At 46.3% G+C, this 23282-nt stretch overlaps 1 pseudogene; it reads left to right on the plus strand.

Annotated features, from left to right (window-relative positions):
- The first annotated feature begins 3661 nt into the window (after window positions 1–3661).
- Window positions 3662–23282, plus strand: part of LOC140479581 (Ig kappa chain V region Mem5-like) — a 483791-nt pseudogene continuing 464170 nt past the window's right edge.

Raw genomic sequence — 23282 nt, forward strand, 5'->3', positions numbered from 1 at the left:
CCATGTCGACCAAGTTTCCAAAACTGAAGTAGTCCCATTTTAGATTACTTACAGTGTGGAAACAGGCCCTTCGGCCCAACAAGTCCACACCGCCCCACCGAAGCACAACCCACCCATACCCCTACCCTAACACTACGGGCAATTTAGCATGGCCAATTCACCTAACCTGCACATCTTTGGACTGTGGGAGGAAACCGGAGCACCTGGAGGAAACCCACGCAGACACGGGGAGAATATGCAAACTCCACACAGTCAGTCGCCTGAGGCGGGATTTTCACCCGGGTCTCTGGCACTGTGAGGCAGCAGTGCTAAACACTGTGCCACCGTGCCACCCATCTGCATGTGTTTGGCCCAATCTTCTCTAAATCCTTCTTATCCATGTTCCTGTAAAAATGTCCTTGAAATGTAGTAATTGTACTCCCCTCTACCACTTCCTGTGTCAGCTTATTACATATACACACCAACCTCTGTGTGTGAAAAGTTTGTCTCTCAGGCCCCTTCTAATTCTTTCCCCTCTCAACTTAAACCTGTTCCTTTTTGTACTGGACTCTCCTACCCTGGGGAAAAAAAATTTTTGGCTATTCACCTTATCTATGGCCCTAATGATTCTATAAACCTCTCTAAGGTCACCCCTCAATCTCCTGCATTCACTGGAAAAATCTCTCGGCCTATCCATCCTCACCGTGTAATTCAAACTCACCAAACTTGGTAACATCCCTGTTAATCTTTCTTTTATCCAAACCAGTGTAATAACTTTCTTCCTATAGCAGAGTGAGCAGGAATGTACACAGTGTCCAAATGAGGGCTTACCAATGCCTTGTACAGCTGTAACATGATGTCCCAGTTCCTGTACTCCCTTCTTTGACCACTGAAGGTGCGCATGCCAAACACCTTCTTCACCATCTGTCGCCCTGTGACACCACTTTCAAGGAACTATGCACCTGTACGCCTCAGTTTCTCTGTTCAACAACACTCCCCATGGCTCTACCATTAATTGTGTAATTCCTGCCCTGGTTGGTCTTACCAAAATGCAACTCCTTGCATTTATCGAAATTAAGCTCCATCTGGATTTATTGACTCACTGGCCCAGTTGATGAAGATGACATTGCACTCTTAGATAACCTTCTTCCCTGTCCAAGATGCCAACAATTTTAATGTCAGCCACAAACTTACTGACCACTCTTGCTATTTTCTCATCCAAATTGTTCAGTTAAATGATGAACAACAGTGGATCCAGGATCGATTCATGTGGCAGACGGCTGGTCACTGGCCTCCAGTCTGAAGAACAACCCTCTCTCACCAGCCTCTGCCTCCTACCATCAGGCCCATTTTAGTTAGCTCTCCCTGGATCCTCTGTGACATAATCTTACTAAGCAGTCTACAATGGGGAACCTTGTCTAAGGCCTTGCTGAAGTTCATGTCGACGATGTGTACTGATCTATCTTAATCTATCTATTTCTTCAAAAACTGAACTATCCAATTGTCTCCATTAGAAGGACAAGTGAATAGGAGGCGCACATTTACTGGTCTTCTTGGAGTATCCAGTCAGAAGGAGGTCCATGTTTACTGGTCTCCTTTGGAGAGTCCATTAGGAAGGAGGCCAACATTTACTGGTCTTTATCGGAGGCTCAAGCAGGAACGATGCCCATGTTTACTGGTCTCTATTGGGAGCTTCAGTGGGAAGGAGGCCCATGTCTCACCATGGGCACTCTCGTGAACTGACGTCCATGTTTACTGGACTCTGTTGGAGAGTCCAGTGCATCGTGGACACCATGATGGGTGTGGGGTTCAGTTCCTTTCTGTTGTAACTGTGTGATGGTCCAACCCTCATCCCAATAAAACACCCTGACTCAGAGACTGATCATGGAAGGGGAAGGAGAGGGGAAGGGATTGGAACATGTTGTGAATGGACAGGATGGATCAGTGGGTCAGAGCCTGTCCTGTCCCTCCAGCTCACACTGATGGCCTGAGGATCTCCTCTCTCTGCTGGGTCTTCATGGAATGAGGTTTGTGTACAAACCAGTCCCCAGTGAGAATAGGCCAACAGCACAAAACTGCCCTTCATTTAACAAGAATCTGTCCATCTTCCTGAGAGATACCAAAACCTGGTCAATGTGGAAATGGGCCTTTACTCCAGCAGAAGACATGCTTCTGGGGTCAAGGGTTAACATCCATTGGTGGGGCAGAGCAGAGGGCGATTTATCCTGAATTCAACTGTCACCACCTGGGATGATGTGAGAAAGAGAGAGAGCGAGACAGAGAGCGAGAAATAGAGGTCGAGCGGGATGTGGAGAAGGAGGGAGAGACAGAGGGAGAAATAGAGAGGGGTAGATAACATTTGGAGGCTTTCAATTGAAGTGAGAGATGGAGCGAGTGATGGAGACAGTGAGAGATGGAGAAAGATTATGAGACGGAGTGAGGAAGCGTGAGTGAGTTGGAGAGAGTGGCTATGAGACAGAGTGAGAGAGAGAGAATATGAGAGAGACTAACAGTGGGAGAGAGAGATAGATGTAGAGAGATCAAAGTAGCAGATGTGAGGCAGAAAGGGGAAAAGAGAGAGAGAGACAGGTCCTGGTCACCACATTCTGGGAAGGATGTGATTGTACTTGAGAGGGAGCAGAAGAGATTTCCCAGGATGCTGCCTGGGATGAGGAAAGATTGGAAAGGTTGGTGTTGTTTTCCTTGGAGCATTGAAGGTTGAGAGGGTCCTGATAGTGAGGTATAAGATAATTGTTGGCAGCGATAGGAAGGCACTTTAGACAAGAGTAAAGGACTCAATAACCAGGGACAGAGATTGAAGGTAACACAGAGATGGACACATAGAAACTCGGAGCTGGAGCAGGCCATTCGGCCCTTTGGGTCTTGTGTGTCATTCAGTATGATCATGGCTGACCCTCTCTCTCAATGCTATGTTCCTGCTTTCTCCCCATTTCCTTCATGCTATTAAAATGCAAAACAACTATCTCTCTTTTTTTCTTGAATATATTCAGTTCCTTATCCTCCACAGCCATTTATGGTAGAGAATTCATCAGGTTGACCATCCTCTGAGTGAAGAAATGTTTCCTCATCTGAGTCCTAAGTGGTCTCCCTGAGACTGCGTCCCCTGGTTCCAGACTCCCCAACCAGGGGAAACCTCCTCGCTGCCCGGGCCTGAAGAATTTTATAAGTTTCAATCAGATCCCGTCTCATTCTTCTAAACTCGAGTGAATTCAGGCCCAGTTGAGTTGCAGAGTGAGAGGAGAATTGAGGAGAAATGTTTTCACCCAGAGGGTGGTGTGAGTCTGGAACTCACTGCCTGAAAGGCTGGTTGAGTCACAAACTCTCATGACATTGGAGCAGTGTTTAGATATTCCCTTGTGTTGCTGTAGCTTCCAGAGTAATGGGCCAAGAGCTGGAGGATGGGATTAGAGTCATCAGATCTTTGTTTACCAGCATAGACGCAATGGGCCAAATGGCCTCATTCAGTGCTGTTCACATCAATGACTCTCTGAGACAAAGAGAGAGAGAGAGAGAGAGAGAGAGGAGGAAGTGTGAGGGGCTGACGTGGCTCTCTGCCTGATGCCATTTACATACTGAGGAACACCCAGTCAGACTCTCACAGGTTGCAGCTTTATAAAGCAGAGCCCAGTGAAGGGAGAGTTTATCAGGAACCAGGCACAGGGACAGGAGCACACACCATGATTTCACACATCCAGCTGATCTGGCCCCTGGCATTCTGTATCGCAGGTACAAACCTCTCTCCTTCCACCTTGAATCTTTAGCTGCTCTCCATTTCACTTCAATTCCACTGACTTGTGATTGAAGGGAAAATGCTGAAAACAGAGGAATGCTCGGTGTCTCCCAACAATCTCTCATTTGACAGGCTCTTTCTGTGACAGTTCTGACTTCACTGTGTTTCTTCCTGACCCCTCAGGTATCAGTGGGGACATCGTCATGACCCAGTCTCCCCCGGTGCTGTCAGTGGGACTGGGCCAGACTGCAACCATCACCTGTACGGCCAGTCAATCTGTTAGCAAGTGGGTTAGCTGGTACCAGCAGCGAGAAGGTCAGAAACCCTCTCTCCTGATCTATGATGCAACAACTCGATTCACAGGAGTCTCCAATCGATTCACCGGCAGTGGATCAGGGACCAGTTTCACCCTGACAATCAGCAACGTTCAGAATGAGGATGTCGCTGACTATTACTGTCAGCAGTATAGCAGCTCCACCTACACAATGATACAGAGCCATACAAAAACCTCAAAGCACACAGAATCACCTCCTGTACTGACACATCCACAGTTATATAAAATGCATAATAATGGACACACAGTCCCACCGCCTGAACTGACATATCCCACAGTTAGATCTAAATGAAACTGAACAAATTACCCCATGCTGGAATGGTCACTGTCTGCTACACACTCCAGTTCCTGTGGTGTCTCAACGCTCACTAAAGACCTCAAGTTTCCCTCTTCCATTCCATGGCCACATGTGAAGAACAGCTGCAAGATTTAACAACGAAAAATAAAGTTCACAACCCAGAGGCAGAGACAGAAAGATACAAAAAGAGGGTGAGAGTGATCAACAGACTGGGAGATAGGGAGAGGGTGAGAGTGATGGGGGGAAGCAAAGAGCTGAGGTTTTTGTACAGCCTTTGCACTGGGAGCTCTCACTGTGGTACACGTTTGGTAAAGGAACCAAGCTCAGACTGAGTAAGTAAATCTCAATCCTCTGTTAATAACCCTGTCAATACTGAAACTTTCTAAAACACAAATGCTGAATTGTTGAAGGTGCTAGTGGGGATCTGCAGTGAATGAAATGGTTGATTGAGGAGCCCTGTGTCTAACAGGGTGTCCAGCTGTAGTTCTGTAGTCGTATTGCCCCCTTTAAACAGCAAGATATAAGTCAGTCAGTTTTACTCACCGTGTGGAGGAGCTCTGTCCATTTGCAGCCTGTGGTCCCATTCCTGCAGCATGGAGTGAAATCAGTGAGTAGCCTCCTGCCAGTCTCAGTGTGACGGACACGGGCAGAGTTTGATATGAGCTCTGGCTCCCTGTCCCAATCTCTGATCTCACTGACCTCAGCAGCAGCAGCAGCAGCAGCAGCAGCAGCAGCAGCAGCACAGTGAGACACCGAGCTCCCACCTCCCCCAGTTTTAACTCTGCTCAATCACACAATCACAGAATTGTTACAGTGCACAAGGAGGCCGTTCCGCCCATCCTGTCTGTACTGGCTCTCCGAATGAGCAATTCACTGAGTGTCATTCTCCTGCCTTCTCCCTGTCACCCTGCACATTGTTCCTTTTCAAATAACATTCTCATTCCCTTTGGAATGTTTCAATTGAAGCTGCCTCCACCACAATCTCAGGCATTGCATTCCACACCTTAACCACTCACTGGCTGAAAATGTTTTTCCCTCAGCTCACTTTTGCTTCTTTTACCAATTATTTTCAATCCATGGCCTCTCCCTCTCAATTCTTTCTCAGGTGGGAACATTTTCTCCTGGTTTACTCTGTTCAGACCCCTCCTGATTTTGAATTTCTTGATCAAATCTCCTCTCTGCCTTCTCTTCTCTGAGGAAGTCAGTCCCAACTTCTTCAGTCTAGCTTCATAACTAACGTCTCTCATCCTCGATGGGTCAGATAGCCCACTCCTGCTCCTATTTCTAATGTTCTTATTATCTTATCTTCCTATGTGAGAGACACACATCAGATTTCCACATACCACTCTGTGGCTGTACCTTCCCAGTCTTATTCCCAACATTCCATGCAGTCCCATCCTTACACAATGACCCTGATTTAGAATCTATTGCTCTCTCTCCCTCACTCTGAAACTGGGTAAGAAATTCTATTCCTTATTCTGGTGCTATCTATCTCTCCCAGGATTCTGTGCACCTCTGTGTTCTTCTCTGGTATGACCTCCTGGATCCCACAGGCCAGCCAAGATAGCTTAAACCCTCTCCAACAGCACTAGTAAATCACCCCAAAGGAGCTCAGTCCCAGATCTATTCAGGAGCAACACTGTCTGGTCTGTACATGTCCATCTCCCCCCAAAGCCAGTCCCAGTGTTAAAATAATCAAAAGCTCTTCCTCCTGGGCTGTCTTTTCAGTTCCACCGTCACCTGTGCTATCCTCCTCTTTCTATTCTCAGTTGCGTGGGGCACTGGTGGTAATCTTGGAGATGGAGAAGAAAGTGAGGACTGCAGATGCTGTAGATCAGAGCTGATAATGTGTTGCTGGAAAAGTGCAGCAGGTCAGGCAGCATCCAAGGAGCAGGAGAATCGACGTTTTGGGCATTCCTGAAGAAGGGCACATGCCCGAAACGTCGATTCTCCTGCTCCTGTAATCTTGGAGATTCCTACTTTTGAGCTCCTGCTGCTAACTCCCTCTGGAACTCCCTACATTATGACTGCAGGACCACATCCCTTTCCTCCCTCTGTCACTGGGACTGATGTGGACCACCACTGCTGCCTGTTCCCCCTCTCCCCTCAGGGTGCTCTGCAGCTGCTCAGTGACAGCCTTGACCCTGGCACCAGGGAGACAATACACCATCCTGGATTCCCATCTGCAGCTGCAGAAACACCTATCGAATGCCCTCACTCTTGAATCTCCTCTCACTATCGCTCTTTCAATCTTCCTTCTGCCGCCCCTGTACAGCTGAGCCCCCCATGGTGCCAGGGACTTGGCTCTGGCTGCACTCCCCAGATGAACCATCATTCTGATCAGGATTCCAAACTGAATCCTGGTTGGAAAGTGGGATGCACTCACGGGATTCCTGTACTAGCTGCCTGGTCCTGTTGGACTGTCTGCTGCTCCCCGATTCCCTCTCTCCCTGCATACTCTGAAGCTGCAGAGTGACCACATCGAGAAACGTGCTCTCTAGGGAGCTCTCAGCCTCACGGACTCTCCGCACTGACACCAGCTGCTGCTCAAGCTCTGAAACCCAGAGCTCCAACTGCTGTCACTGACCACACTTCTTGTACTCATGGTATTCCAGGAAGCAGTACAAGCAGTTCCCTCATACAACCTGATGCACACTCTCACTACTCCCTGATTATCTTTTGTCAAAGTACTTTTGAGAAACAGCAACAGCAGCGCTCACAATCCAGTACTTTCAATGTCCATAGAATCATAGAATTCCTACAGTGTGGAAACAGGCCATTTGGTCCAACAAGTCCACTCTGACCCTCTGAACAGTAACCCACCCAGACCTATTCCCCTACCTTTTTAACCTACATTTACTCCTGACCAATGTACCTGACCTACACTATGGGCAATTTAGCACGGCCAATTCACATAACCTGCACAGCTTTGGACTGTGGGAGGAAACCAGAGCACCCGGAGGAAGCCCACGCAGTCACAGGGAGAACATGCAAACTCAACACAGACAGTCGCCCGAGGCTAGAATCAAACCTGGGTCCATAGCGCTGTGAGGCAGCAGGGCTAACCACTAAGTGACCGTACTTCCAGTTTTCCAGTGTTTCAAGGAATCTCTACATAAACCCAAAATACTTAAGATATAGGAGCAGAATTGGGCCAGTCAGAATAGAGTCTGCTCTGCCATTTGATCTTGTGTGATGTGTTCCTCAACCCCATTCTCCTGCATTCTCCTTTTAACTTTTGATCTCCTTATTGATCAAGAACGTATCTGTCCCTGTTTTAAATGCTCTCAACATCTTGGCCTCCATAGACCTCTGTGACAATGAGTTCTGCAGATTCACCACCCTCTGGCTGAAGAAATGCCTCCTTATCTCAGTTCTGACGGATCATTCTTCACTCTGAGGCTGTGCCTTCGGGCCCTAGTTTCTTCTGCTCGTGGAAACACCTTCTCCATATTCTCCAGGCCTCTCAATATTCTGTAGTTTCAATAAGATTCCCCCCTCAGCTTTCTAAACACAATTGTATACAGATCCAGAATCCTCAACCACTCTTTATATGACACCCCCTTCATTCCCAGGATCATTCTTATTCTTTCTCACTTTTTCCTCTGGACCCTCTCCAATGACAGCACATCCTTCCTTAATAAGGAGTCCAAAATTTCAAATGTGTTCTGATTAGAGACTTATACAAACTCAGCAGTACACCTCTGATGTTAAAGTTAATGCTAACATTGCAATTGCCTTTCAAACTGCCAATGCTGATCCTGCACGTTAACCTTCAGAGAAACCTGAGCAAGGACTCCCAATTCTCTTTGTGCTTCAGATTTCTGAAATCTTTCCTCACTTAGAAAACAGTCTGTGCCTCTATTCTTCCCACTAAAGTATCTAGCCTCACAAGTACCCGCATAGTACTCCACCTGCCACTTCTTTACACATTCTCCTAGCCTGACCAAGTCCTTCTGCAATCTCCCCCACTTCCTCAACTCCACCTGTCCTTTCACCAATTTTTGTGTCAGCTACAAACATATGAACAATATCTTCAGTTCCTTATCCAGATTGTTAATAGATAATGTGAATAGTTGTGGTCCCATCACAGATCCCTGCGGATCGCCACAAAGCACCAACTGCCATCCAGAAAAAAATCCCTTTGTCCCTACTCTCGCCTTTGTGCCGGTCAACCATCCTCTACCCACCGCAACATGGGCTCTGATTTGACTTAGCATTCTCCTTTATTGTACCCTGTCAAAGGCCTTGTGGAAATCCAAATGGATCACATCCACTGGCTCTCCTTTGTCTAACTCACTTGTTACCTCCTCAAAGGTTTCTAACAGATTTGTCAGGCATGCCTCCCTTTGATGAAGCTGTGCTGACTCAGCCCAATTTTACCAGGCTGCAATTTTACCAGGCTTAAGGGTGAAATTCCAAATACCTGCAATCTCACCCTTAAGTAGATCTCTAAAATCTTACCAATGACCGAGGTCAGGCTAACCAGCTTATAATGTCCCATCTCTGCCTCCCTCCTTTGTTTAACAAGGATGTTACATTCACTATTTTCCAGTCTTCTGGGACCACCCCTGACTCCAGTGATTTCTGAAAGATCACAGCCAATGGCCCTACAATTACCTTAGCTATCTCCATCAGAACTCTGGGGTGTAGTCCATCGGGTCTGAATGATTTATCCACCTTCAGACCTTTCAGCTGCCTCAACCCCTCCACCTTAGTGATGCCCTCTCCACTCACTTCTGCTCCCAACTCTCTTGAAGGTCAGGTGTGCTGGCTGATATTTTAGTATCATGGTTAGCCCCAGGTGAGGTCTCAGAAGACTGGAGGATAGCGAAGACTGTGCCATTGTTCAAAAAGGGCTGCAAAACAAAAGCCTGGGAATTATACGCTTCACATTTGTGGTGGGTAAGTTGTTTGATAAGATAAGATACACATGCATTTGGAAAGAGTGGATTTGATTAGGAGTTGTCAGCATGACTTTGTGAATGGGAGAATATGCCTCACAAATTTGTTAAGGTACTTTGATGAATTGACCAGGAAGGTTGATGAAGGCAGGATGGTAGACGTGGTCTATATAGATTTCAGTGAGGCCTTTGATAAGGTTCCACATGGTAGGCTGTTATGGAAGGTTAGATTGCATGGAATCCAAGGTGACCTGGCAAATTGGATACACGATTGGCTTGATAGTAGAAAGCACAGGGTAATAGGGGAAGGATCCTTATTGTACTGGAGGCCTGTGACTAGTGGAGTGCCTCAGGGGCCAGTGCTGGGCCCATTGCTGTTTGTTATCTATATCAATGTTTTGGATGAGAATGTACAAGGCATGGTTAGTGAGTTTGCTGATGACACTCAAATAAGCAGCATCGTGGACAGTGCGGACAGTTATCAGAAATTGCAGCAGGACCTTGCTCAGCTGGGGAAGTGGGCCGAGAAATGACAAATAGAGTTTAACACAGATAAATGTGAGGTCTTGTATTTTGGAAATTTAAAGCAAGGTAGGAGTTTCATGGTGAATGATCAGGCCTTAAGGAATATAGTGGAACAGAGGGTCCTTAGAATTCAGGTAAGCAGTTCTCTGAAAATAGAGTCACAGTGAATAGAGCAGAGAAGAGAGCGTTTTCTGCAGTGCCCTTCATCAGTCAGGGCATTGACGACAGACGTTGGGAAGTTATGTTGCAGTTATACAGGACATTGGTGAAGCCACACTTGGAATATTGTGTTCAGTTTTGGTCACCTTGTTACAGGAAGGATGTTATTAAACTGGAAAGAGTGCAGAAGAAATTTGCAAGGATGTTGCCAAGATTCAATGGTTTGGGTAAAAGAGAGAGTACTTTTTTCTTTAGAGTGTAGGAGACTAAGGGAGGACCTCATAAGATCATGAGAGGCATGGATAGGGTGAATTCACTCAGTCTTTTCCCCAGGGTTTGCGAATATGGACTAGAGCGCATCAGTTTAAGGTCAGAGGGGAAAGAATAAAAGGGAACCTGAGGGGCAACCTTTTTACACAGAGGGTTGTTCGCATTTGGAATGAGTTGCCAGTGGAAGTGGTTGAGGTGGGTACATTAATAACATTTAAAAGGCATTTGGACAAATACAGGAAAGGAAAGGATTCAGAAGGATCTGGGCCAAGTGCAGGATTAGCGTAAATGGACATTTTAGTTGGCATGGACCAGTTTGGTCCAAATGGCCTGTCTCCATGCTGTAGGACTCTATGACTCTATGACATTGTTATGGACCAGACCAGACCCTTCGAAACATTTTGAGAATGCAGTCCAGACCTTACCTTTTCGAATTGTGTTAAGCAAACGTAACCTGGATATTCCAGGATTGATACAACTGGTCAAACCACTCAGCTTGAAGGGAAAGAGAATTTATTTACACACAATCAAAAGAAAACAGAATTTAGAATAACTTAACTATTTGAAAACCCAACTGACGAGAAAATGTAACTTGACAAAGAGCTGTTCCAATTTGCTGCAACAGCCTTGGTAAAAAGGTAAATATAAACACAGAGGTTCTTACAGGAGAGGAATTTCAGACAGTGAGTCCACTGGAAAATGTTGAATTGGGGAACCTTTCTCACCAGCAGCTTTCTTTATCCAGGAGCTTCCAACCGACTGTTTGTCAAAAACAGCAAACTGGAAGAACTGGCCACTGTCCTTTTATTGGACAAGTGTTTAATATAAAACCTAAAAGCCTTTTCCCTGACTGTTGCCCTAGGCAGCATCTGTTAGCCATGAGCAAAGTCCCTAACCCAGACAAATTGGAACCTCTGCCTTTACAACCCCTCTTGAAAAAAAATCCAAGGACAACTCAACCTTGTGAAATGAGCAGCATTGTCACACCACTGTGAAAGCTGATTTAAAGCATCGATGCACTTCTTCCACCATTTCTTTGTTCCCCATTACTATTTCTGCCTGTTCCAGTGGTACAATATCTATTATTGACTCTCTCTTTCCTTTCATGTATCTGAAGAAAACCTCTTGCAATATTCTTTTCTGTTACTAGCTCGCTTACCCTTATATTTTATTTACACACTCACCCTTACTTTTTTTTTAGTTACTCTCTGCTGTTTTTAAAGGCTCCCCAATCCTCTGGCTTCCCAATAATCTCCACCACATTGCATGTTTTTTCTTTTGCTTTTATGCTGACCCTGACTTCCCTCATCAGCCACGGTTGCCTTGGCCTCCTCTCAGTATCTTTCTTCTTCCTTGGGTTGAATTCCTGCTCTGCCTCCCAAATTACCCCCAGAAACTCCTGCCATTGCTGCTCCATTGTCTCCTATGCTCATCTTCCCTTCTTATCAACTCTGGCCAGCTCCTCCCTTTGTAGTTACCTTAAGTTAATTGCATTACCGGTCCAACTGACTCCAGATTCTCTGTCACAAACTACAAGATGAATTCTGTCATATTACGGTCAATGCCCCCAAGGGATTCCTTCACCCTAAGTTCCCTAATCAGGTCTGCTTCATTACACATCACCCAATCCAAAATTGCCTGTTCCATAGTGAACTCTACCACAAGCTGCTCCAAAAACCATCTCGTAGACATTCCATTAATTCCTTCCCTTGACATCCCCAAACAACTTAATTTTCCAGTCTACCTACATATTGAAGTCTTTTATGACTATTGTAGCAGGGCCTTTATTACATCCTTCTCTATCTCCTGATTTAGTTTCTTCCTCATATCCTGACTACTGCTGGGGAGGGGGACTTTGCAAAGTTCTCATCATGCTCTTTCTCCCTTGCAATTCCTCAACTCTACCCACACAGATTGAATGCATTCCAACTCTAAATCCCTTCTTGTGATTGATCTTATTTCATTTCTTACCAATACGGTAACCCTACCCCCATCTGCCCATCAGCATGTCCTGTCAATCAGATGTGCATCCTTGAGGATTTCTTTCCCAGCCCTCAACCCCTTACAGCCACATCTCTGTGAAACTCAAAACATCACACCTGCCAATTCCAATCTGCGCTACAAGCTCATTTACCACATTTCAGATACTCCCTGCATTCAGGTACAGCATCCTCAGTCCTGCATTGATTGCCCTCCTTTTCATAGTTGTCCCCTTATGCACGATGCCTGAAATTAATTTTCTGACCCTTTCCATAATCTATGTCCTATTAATTATTCTGGGAATTTTATTAACCTCTCCTGAGCCCTGCGTCACTTTAATGATTTTTAAGTCCTCGGGAACCTCAATTTGTGGCATCACTCTGTCTACCGTATTCCGAATGTTTCATGCGTTATCATACAAAGACTTTAAGTTATTTCTACTGTCAAGTTCCCCTGTACTTCTATATTGCCTTGTGACAATACGACATTCACAAATTCTGATCCTTCCTTTTATTTTCTGGTAACAATCAAACCCATCACTAACCACGAATCCCACCTTCTCCTGTGCCTTTCATTTTCTCACGTTCTGCGCAAGTGAACCCGTTTTCTTTCTCTTTGGGTTGACTTCATGTCAATATTCATCCCTGAAACATCACTGAACATGCTCATAATCTCATTTACGATTGCGCGATATTGCTATGTACAAATTATGTTTTCTGCATTAAACAGTGACCAGTGTTCAGACAAGTCCCTCACTCTCTGTAAATGCTTTGGGAGAGTCTGACATACAAGTCTCTCTTTTGATGGACTGGGAGCCTTTCAGATATCAGAGATGCCATTCCATGGCTCTATTAGACAGACAGCAGGACTGTTTCCCCTGGTGTCCTGGTCAATATTGATTCCCGAATTAGCATCACTAAAAACCTGATCCTCGACTCATTGTCACCCAGCTCTCTGGGATCTTGCTGAGCACAGTCTGGTGGAAAGAGCCACTGCGACATCCTTAGGTGGAGGCAGGTGCAACATAAATGCAAGTCTTTCTTTGAGGTTGGAGTCTCCTGAACCTGACCCTTGCCCATTGGATGCACGCTTCCATCTTCCAGGGAACATGGGATCATTAAGAGCAATGACACTGTCTGATCCAGGCAGCCTCACCTTTGACCTTACCCAAGTGCTGAGCTGGAAGATTTGAAACAAAATCTAGAACCTTCAACATGGACACACAACGTGACTCCTTCCTGAAGTGTGCTGATCCAACTTTGCTCCAGTGTTCTTAGATAAAGTTCTCCCGAGCTGTGAGTGATCGGAGGTTTGTTAAAGAGGTGTCAAACTCCACCCCACATACCAACTCTTGCTCCATAGCTCTGGAGGCTTTGGTGTTTCAAGTGAATATCCAAGTGTTTTTTCAATGTGATGAGGGTTTCTGCCGCTCTCACCCTTTCAGCCTGATCCCACCAGCCACTGGGTGAAAACAATTACTCCTCAACTCCCCTCTAACCCTGCCCCCTTTCATTTCTATCTCTCCCCATGGTTATTGCCCTCTCTGCTGGTGGAAATCAGTCCTTCCTACCCACTCTATCCAGGCCCCTCATCATTTTACACACCTCGATCAAATCTCCCCTCAGCCTCCTGTGTTCCAAAGAAACCAGTCCTAGCCAACCAATCATTCCTCAAAACTAATACTCCTCATTCCTGACAAAATCCTCCACTGTCCCCATCTCTAGGGAGATCACATCCTTACTGCAATGTGGTGACCAGAACTGCACACAGTTCTCTCACTGTGCTCTAACTGGGCTTCACTTGAGGTCAGAAGTCACACTACACCAGGTTATAGTCTAACAGGCTTATTTCAAATCTCAAGCTTTCAGAGCACTGTTCCTTCAGCACTGAAGTCGCTTCACCTGAAGAAGGAGCAGCGTTTCAAGAGCTTGTGATTTTAACTAAACCTGTCGGACTGTAACCTGGTGTTATGTGACCCCTGAACATGTCCACCCCATTCGACACCAGAGCCTCCACATCATATCAATAGTTTCACATCTTTGCTGAGACTCTCTCTTTGGGATGCCACTCTTACTCTTTTGGGAAAAGATTCTGAATGATCTCTGTCTCTGTCTCATCCTTGGAGGCCTCCCACTGCCCTGTCACTGATCTCCCATCAAGTCGATCGTTCCAGTACACTTTTACCAAATTACCACACAGTTTGGTAAAATGGGTTGCTCCCAAATGAAAGCTTTTACACTTGCTCCATGGTTCTCCATTTCCATCCTTATTCTCAATCTCACTGAGTTCCGATCACTGTCACTAAAATGCTCCCACATTGATAGCCCTTCCAGCTGCCCACATTCATTCCTGAAATGATGGTCCAAGACTGTCCCTTCTCTTTCTGCTGCGACACCATCATCTTCTCGGGGACAGTTAGGGATGGGCAGCAACTGGCTCTGCCAGTGCCGTACATGTCCCAAAAAGCAATTTTTAAAATGCTAGTGCTTTTGTCAGGTATGCTAGGTACTGGATACAAATGTTCAAATGTTTTACCAGTTACTGTTCAGAAAGTTGAAGTACCTTCAAAAGGCAGGGATTAAAATTGTTTCTCTTGTCATTCAGGCCGTGACAACTCTCAGCCCAAGCTGACCCTGCTGCCTCCCTCGCCAGAGCAGGTCAATGCCAAGGGCACTGCCACCCTGGTGTGCCTTGCCAATCACTTCTATCCCGATGAGCTGGAGGTGCAGTGGAAGAAGGATGGTGCAGTCATTTCGGACGGGGTTCAGACCAGCAACTACCTGCGAGCTTCGGACAGCACCTACAGTGTCAGCAGCCTGCTGACCCTCTCTGGGTCTGACTGGGAGTCCAACGCTCGCTTCTCCTGTGCCCTTACCCACGTGACCCTCCCCTCTCCCCTCAGCAAGAGCATCAGGAGATCAGAATGTGTGTAGAGTGTTCGAGACAGTCCACAGAGGAGACACAACTTTAAATAGAACAGGGCTGAGCTGGCAGGACAAAGATCATTGTCAGCACTGAATTTCAACTCTCTTCTTTCTCAGGACTGGCTTGGAGACACTTCTGAGCTTCAGTGGTTAAGGCAGGTCATTAGGATAGTGTAGAGAAAACATTACTCTTTATGTAGCCCCATGCTTTCCCTGACCTGGATGTGTTTGATGGGGACAGTGTTAACTTGCGATGTCAAGTAAAACCTCTCGAAGATGCTCAAGACTGTCAACTGTGCAAAAACAATGTGAACCTCAGAAATCTCTGTTTCAGTAAAACAGACCTCCTTCCTGCTCAGCCGCCAGTTCCAATTTAAGATTTTGTCACTGTTTAAAGGGACAGGATTCTCATGTTATTGAGAAAATCTCCACAAGTGTTTTCCTCAAGCTCCATTGTGGCTGTGAATTTGTGCAGCTTCCTCTGTCTGGGCTGTTAATTGCTGACTGTTTTCTGTCAAAGTCAATCTGGAAAAGGGAATAAAGATGAAGATGATTCAGTCTTAGTCTCGTGTCTGCTTTGGAAATGGCCACAGCTGAGTCCTCAGGGAAAGCTGTGTGAAGTGTTAGCATCCATCCTCAAGGCCTGGAGAATGAGGGGGAGAATAGAGGGAGCAATGGGGTCCCTAGAGCAGGAGGGCAATGCTACCATTGTGTCCAGAAGGGGCACTTTCAGCAGGAATGCACAGCCTCAAGGAATTCTTTCCCGATAAATGGGGAAAAGAAGGAAGGCAGGAAGGGACAATGGAGAACACAATAATCTGATGGAAATTCCCCATCAACGCTCACCCATCCCTTAGACACAGCAAGATCACAAGTCAAGAAATTCAAATCAACTGTTAGGGAGCCAGAGCCACTGGGACCCCTATATTGATGAATATGACAAGCAGGACCTTGTTACTCAGAATAAAAATTGCACAATAACAATTTGGTAAATAAATATTCCATAAATTAGACCTGGGTTTTCTTTACTCTTCAAATGAGATGAAATTGTCCTGGGCGTCCCTGGGGCCAGATTGAGATTGTTCAGTCCAGGGGAGTCTGGGAGTCATGGCTGGGGAGGACAGTCAATGATAAACTGGTTCCACTTTCTGCTGTCATACTCTGTAGCGCCTGGGCCATCTCAGTAAGGATCATCCAGGGCTCAGGGTGGATTCCAGAGCAGCTCATTGTCCTGACTGTTGTGTTCCTCAGTCCACATGTGGCTCCAACAATCTCACTCCATGGCTCTAGTATCAGTGGGGACCAATGTGGCTGAAATCTTATCCAAACAGACCCTCACACAGCGGGGACGCTGCTGGTGGCTCAGAAACCCCTTGGACTCAGTCCCAGATTCCACAGTGGCTCTTTCATTCAAACACAACATTAACACACTGACACCACATTCAGAGGGCAATCCTGAGATGGGGCAAGTTTGGTTCTTGATTCCAATGTGAGGAAATGGGGGCTGGGTGTGAAATGTCTAGTCTGAAACTGGTGGGGGTACTTTATAATGAAGAATAGAAACTGATGTCAGAATAAAGTCAGGTATTGATGGGAGTGAGGAATATCTCAGTGATCTGTCTCCAGAATCCACAGACTACACACATCCTTCTGTCAGACCCTGAAGGCTGAGAAACAGCTCCTTGACATCCAACATTTCTCCAACTTTCCCAGAAAAGGTGAAATATTTTCTGTGTCAGTGATTCCCTGGAACAGGATATTTTAAAAAGGGCTGAGGGAAGGGAACTGTTGACTCTCAATGACAAAGCCAATGGAAGGATGTGGAGCTGGCACTGTGAAATGTTAGGGCTCGGAGGATGACACCAGAAGCAATTCAATGTTGTCACTCTCTCCTTTGCAATGGCTAAACTGGTAATAATTGGTTTTCCCTCCCAATTTGCTCTCTTGTATTCAATCCACGTGCCTTTCTTGCTTTGCTTCTTTTGACTTGAGTCTGTGGGTAGCTCCATCAAAACCCAATTTCCTCACTCTCATCCAGGCCCCTGAAGAGATTAGAGACAAAACAAACCCTGCAAACTCTGGATTCCAAGGTCGACAAGCAGGAGGCTGGGAGAACACTGCAAGACTGGCAGCATCAGGAGGTGGAGAAGTCAACGTTTTGGCTGTAACCCTTCTTCAGGAATGGGGGTGGGGGAATGATGGGGGAGCTGTAGATAAAGGCAGTGGTGGGGACAGGGTGGTAAGATGGGGATAGGTGAAGATAGGTCGAGGGTACTACCTGATTGGTTGATGGGAGGGATGAATACAAATTAATCTCTCCCATCGACTAATCAGGTCATACTCTCTACCATTCTCAACCTATCCCTACCTCAACACCCTGCTCCGCCCCATTCCCTTTATCCCCTTTTCCAGTCTTTCCTCATCACACAGCCCACTCATTCCAGGGATCAATCGGGTAAAATTCCTGTGAACCACCTCTGATGCATTTATTATTCTTCCTTCAATAGGGAGACCAAAACTACCCTCAGTATTTGAGATGTGATCACACCAATGTCCAGGAATAGCTGAAACATCACAGTCTCACCTTCTGGTCCTGAAGCATGCCTACTCTTGTACCAGGCTTCTTACTGTCCCCGTCTAATTGCCCTGGACCTGGTGGTGATTAACTGCCTTCTTGAACCCCTGCAGTCCGTGTGCTGTTGGTAGACCCACAATGTCCTTAGGAAGCGAATTCCAGGGATTCTGACCCAGTGATGATGTAGGAACAGCTTCATATTTCCAAGTCAAACTGGTGAATGACTTGGAGAGGAACTTGCTGGGGTGATGGTCCCGTGTACCTGCTGCCCTTGTCCAAATATAAGTGGTCATGGGTTTGGAAGCTGTTGTCTCAGGATCTTTGGTGAATCTCTGCAGTGCATCTTGTAAATAGTACACAGAGCTGTTACTGAGTATCGGTGTGGGGGGAATGCATGTGTGTGAATTCGGTTCCAATCAAGTGGGTAAACTTGTTTGCAACAATATTTAAATAAAATAATATAAAACAGCATAACATTAAATATAAATAAAAATTTGCTGCCTTTTAGATAAAACATCACTGAACCCAAAAAGTTAACTCCTTCTCTTCCCACAGAGGCTGTACCTGTTCCCTTTCTCCAGCATCTTGCTTTATTTGAGATTTGCAGTATTTTACTCTTATATCTGTTTTAATGCCATTGGGTTTCAGAGAAGCATTGGTCAGCACACTGGGGAGATTTTCCCTGAGATGGTCTCAAATCCCTTATATTCACATCGACCTGAGAGGGCAGTGGTTTAACCGATCATCCAGCAGATGTCGTCTTTGCCTTTGCCAGCCTCAGGATAGTGCTCCAGTGTCTGGAGTGGGGCTTGAAACCTGCAGGTTCAGGTGATGGTGTTAACACTGAGCCCATCTATTCTTTCCTGGGATGTGGGTGTCACTGGCAAGACCATCATTTTTTCTCCATCCCTAACTTCCCTGAAACTGAGTGGCTTGCTGGGCCTTTCAAATGGCAGGTAAGGGTCAGCCACATTCCTGGAGTCCTGGCAGAGTCAAACATCTACAACAGGTCTACAAGAACAAGACCCTTCAGCCCAATGAGCCAAAGCCAGTCAAACAACCACCTCACTATTCTAATTCCATGTTCCAGCACTTGGCCTGTAGCCCTGTACACCTTGGCATTACAGCTGCATATCGAAATACTTCAATGTTATGGGAGAGCTTCTGCTTCAACCATTCTTACAGAAAGCGAGTTACAAATTACTACCACCTTCTGCACGAAAGTGCGTTCCTCATATTCCCTCTTAATCTTCAGCCATTTCCCTTAAATCTATGCCCATGGTCATTGATCATGAAATAACTCCACATCATCAAGTCACCCTTTATTTACACATCAACTGTCCTTGAATGTAATGTTTCATATAGAGTTAGGCACCAGAGGCACATCGTCCCTAACACTCAACCTGTTTGATGTCAGTAAGTAATCTCCCTGTTATATCCTTGTAAAGATTTGAGCTTTTCTTGTGAAATTCCTTTGGGATTTTTTAATGCCACGGAATCTCCCACACACTCCCATCTCTCTTGATGCTCACCCTTGTCTGGTTAATTCTTCCCATTTCCTTCTCTTCTTTCAGTTCATTCCATTTCAGTAAAGTCTGTGATATTTCCACGGAGGATGTGTACTTGAAACCGCCATAGAGAAGCTCCTATGAAGAAGGAAGGCTGATATTTACAGCAAGCCTGGACTGTGCCCTTGTGTATCTTTTCCAAACATTTCCATGTGATCTGTCAGCCTTCTTCAACTCTTCCCATTTCCTCCAAATCCAGTGGGTACCCATGGGTCCCAGCTGTGTCTGCTTGTTGTCGGCTCCATCAAACAACACCTCACCAGTACATGCACAGACACCGTTCCCCAAATCTCCCGCCATTACATCAGTGACTACACCAGTGCTGCATCCTGCACCCAGGCTGAACTGGAGCAGTTCATTGACTTTGCTAACAACTTCCAACCTGCCCTTAAATTCACGTAGTCTGTCTTGGACAAATCCTTCTCCTTTCTTGACCACCCCATTTCCATCTCCGGTGACAGTACAGGAACACACATTTACTGTAAACCCACAGACTCACACAACTACCTGGACAACACCTTCTCCCCGCCAGTATCCTGCAAGAACTCCATCCCGTTTTCCCAATTCTTCCATCTCCGTCACATCTGCTCAAACGAGGAGATGCTCCACTCCCAAGTGTCCCAGATGTCCACCTATTTTGAACAATGTTCTTTTCCCACTTCTGCCATCCAGACAGCCCTCCACCGCACCTCCTCCATTCTCTGTTCCCCAAATCTAAACACCCCCCTCCAAAATGCAATAAAGACAGGGTTCCCCCTTGTCTTCACCTTAGGCCCCACCAATCTCCACATCCAACGTATCATCCTCAAACAATTCTGCCAACTCCAGCTAGACCCCACCACCAAGAACATCTTCCCCTCCCCACCCCTCTCTGCTTTCCACAAGACCTGTTCCCTTTGCCAATCCTTGGTTTTCACCACTCTTCACACCTTTTCCCCCAACAAAACCCTGGTACTTTCCCCTGCAACCGTAAAAGATGCAAAACCTGCCGACACACCACGCCTGTCATTTCCATGCAGGACCCCAGTCCTTCCAGGTCAGACAGAGGTTCACCTGCCTCTTCTCCAACCTAGTTTATTGTACCCAGTGCACCCGTTGTGGTCTTCTCTGCATTGGTGAGACCGAACGTAAACTAAGGGCAAGTTTTGCTGAGCATCTCAGCCATGCTCACAAAGGCTGACCTGGCCTCCCAGTCAATGCCAATTTCAATTCCCCTTCCTATTCCCTCTCTGACATGACCATCCTCTGCCTCCTCCATTGCCACAAGCAATCAGACTGCAAATTGGAGGAACAAATAATTATCTTTTGCCTAAACCCAGAGGAATCAACATTGAGTTCTCCAATTTCAAAAAGACTCCCTTTCCCAACTTTCGACTCCCTTTCCTGTCCCCCTCCTCCATTCTATTCCACTTACAGACCCTCCCTTCCAGCCACCAAATGGATTCATTCCTCCCATCGACCAATCACTTCAAACCTGTGTTCATCATTCAATACCTACCACTCCACCATTCCCCTCCACCCACCTAAACAACTGATCCCACCTTGATTTGCACCTCCCCCTACCCTCATTTGCAGTTCTGCAGAAGAATTATACCCGAAATGTTGACTTTTCCACCTCCAGATTCTGCCTGACTTGCTGTGTTCTTCCAGCCTCCTGCAAGCCTCCATCCCAGCCTGATAACCACCTCGGACATTGGAAGGAAATGCCCAGGGAGCAGGTTAACATGGTGCAAAAAGCCTTTCATCTGAAGCTTCAGTGTTTGCATTCAGTCTGGATTTTCACTTGCTCATTGCTCCCCTTTTACATGATAATGGAGAGAGAACTCTTGTTGATGCAGTTTTTTTTTTAATCATCCCAGGCTGTTTAAAGCTGCGTGCGCAGTGCAATCCCCTTCACAAGACAAAATGCTGAGGTCCCAAAATCAGCAAATGAATGATGAGACAAATCTGTTTTGGTGGCATTAGATGAATATTGAGCAGGATACCCGAGGGAATCTCTTCAGAATGGGATCTTGTCGAGCTCCCTGAGGTGGAGGGATTGGGGTCTGGGTGGTGCTGGTGGGGCTTTAGATGAACATCCCATACATAACATGGTGCAAGAGTTCACTGCAGTCTCAGCCTGGATTCTGTGCTCTTGTTTCTGAGGTGGATTTCAATCCAATAACCATTTTGACTCTGAAGCAGGAGCATTGCCCATGGGGCCAAGGTCAGTAACAATGTAAACTGTGTGGCTCTGAAAGCCTGAGTCTGTATTTCAGCTCAGAAGGATATCAGCTCATTCATCAAATCTGTTTCTGACCCTCTGCAGGCTGACCATGCTGCCGGTGTCTTTCCAACACTCTCACGTTTTCCCATGTGCCACAGCTCATTCGCCTGAGGGATAGTTTACTCGAAATGTGTAGTGCTGGAAAAGCACAGCAGGTCAGGCAGTTGTGCTCAGGCCGAGGACATGACCTTGTCCCTCTATCAGATCCTCTTCAAGACACTCATGGCTCACCACTGCCCTCTCCAGGACAGTTAGGGAAGGGCAACAGCAAGGATGGAGACGGGCACGCGTCGCCACAAGTGCTGTTCTGTGCAGTTTGGGGGCACACTTTGATAGACGTTTGTTCGGTCTTTGAGTGTAATTCATTTTGTGCCTGATCCCGGTGTCAATCCGAAGGACACTCCACCTTTCAGTCTGACAAACCAGGGTCACCCCATGTCATGGCACTGCTTCTGGCCGACGCTCCAGTCTTTCAAGAGATGAATTCAAGCCTCAGCAGTTTGATCATTTTAATTTTACATCATTTCTCTTGATTTCTCCTGGGATGGGGAGGGTGTTGCCTTTCCCTAATTGTCCTGGAGAGGGCGGTGACGAGCCATGTAATATCTGGGAAGGAATGCGCTGGAATCTGAACAAAAAAAGACATGAAAATCAATGTGATGTTCACAAATGTTCTTTCGGCGAGGGAGCCCAGTCTGTGACTCCTGCCCCACTGTGACATGATCCATTTTTAATGACCCCATGACCTGGCTCAGCAAAGAACTTAGTCCAAGCAACTGGGGCTGGGCAATAATTATGAAGCTCGCCAATGATGAAGCAGAAATAATAATGAGAAGGATTAATGCAGCTCCTTGCTGTCTGCCTTTTAGCGTCTGAGCCACCACACTCTCACCGTTCTGGGTCTCGAATCCTCTAACATTAATTCATTAGAGTGTGGGAATATACGAAGAGGTTTTATTTTGAACTATAGGTCTCTTTTCTCCGTGACTCTCTCCTTTTCAACCCCCTACAATCCTGTCACCAGATGCTTGTGCTGACAGCCTTGTTGTGCAGAGTGAAAGCTCTCGGTGTTCTCTGAGGCCTCACTGCCTTGTGTCTGTCTCCACTGCAACATAAGACAAATGACGTGTTTCTAAAACCCTGTTAAAATTAAAAGCCAGCAAAGGAAATGACTCAACAGGAGTTGAGTCGGTCTTGTTCAAGAAAATAATTTTCATTTTAAAATTACATTTCTGTCAGTGAGTGACAAAGGAAAGATGGGGTCCAAGATTTCTGCAGCCTCTGCCAGAACATAGGACCCAGGATCAGGAGCAGGCCTTTTGGGAGCTGCTCTGCCAATGAAGAAGATCACTGCTTATGGTCTCACCTGCACTTTCCGCTTCCCCACCCCCTCTCATTATCCTTAATTGCCTTGTTCATCAAAAAATCTGTCTACTGTAACCTTGAGCCAACTCCATGAGTGAACCTCCATTCCCATGTAGAGAAGAGAATTCCACAGACTGTCAACCCTCAGCAAGAAAACCCCTCCTTCCTTTTCAATGGGAGACTGCTTTGTGTTAAACTGGCCCTCCAGTTCTCATCTGTCCGATAACAGGATCTACCCTCTCAGTATCCAGCCTGTCATGTCACCTTCAGATCAGAAACTGTTAATGAGAGAGAACAGGTTACATCAGCGAGACTCTTCCCCAGAGATGATGAACAATGTTGAAGTAAATTGGTTTCTCCAGTGCCAGAGTCCAGAACAAGAGG

The sequence above is a fragment of the Chiloscyllium punctatum genome, chromosome 7 (genome assembly GCF_047496795.1).
Source record: "Chiloscyllium punctatum isolate Juve2018m chromosome 7, sChiPun1.3, whole genome shotgun sequence".
Classification (NCBI taxonomy): Eukaryota; Metazoa; Chordata; class Chondrichthyes; order Orectolobiformes; family Hemiscylliidae; genus Chiloscyllium; species Chiloscyllium punctatum.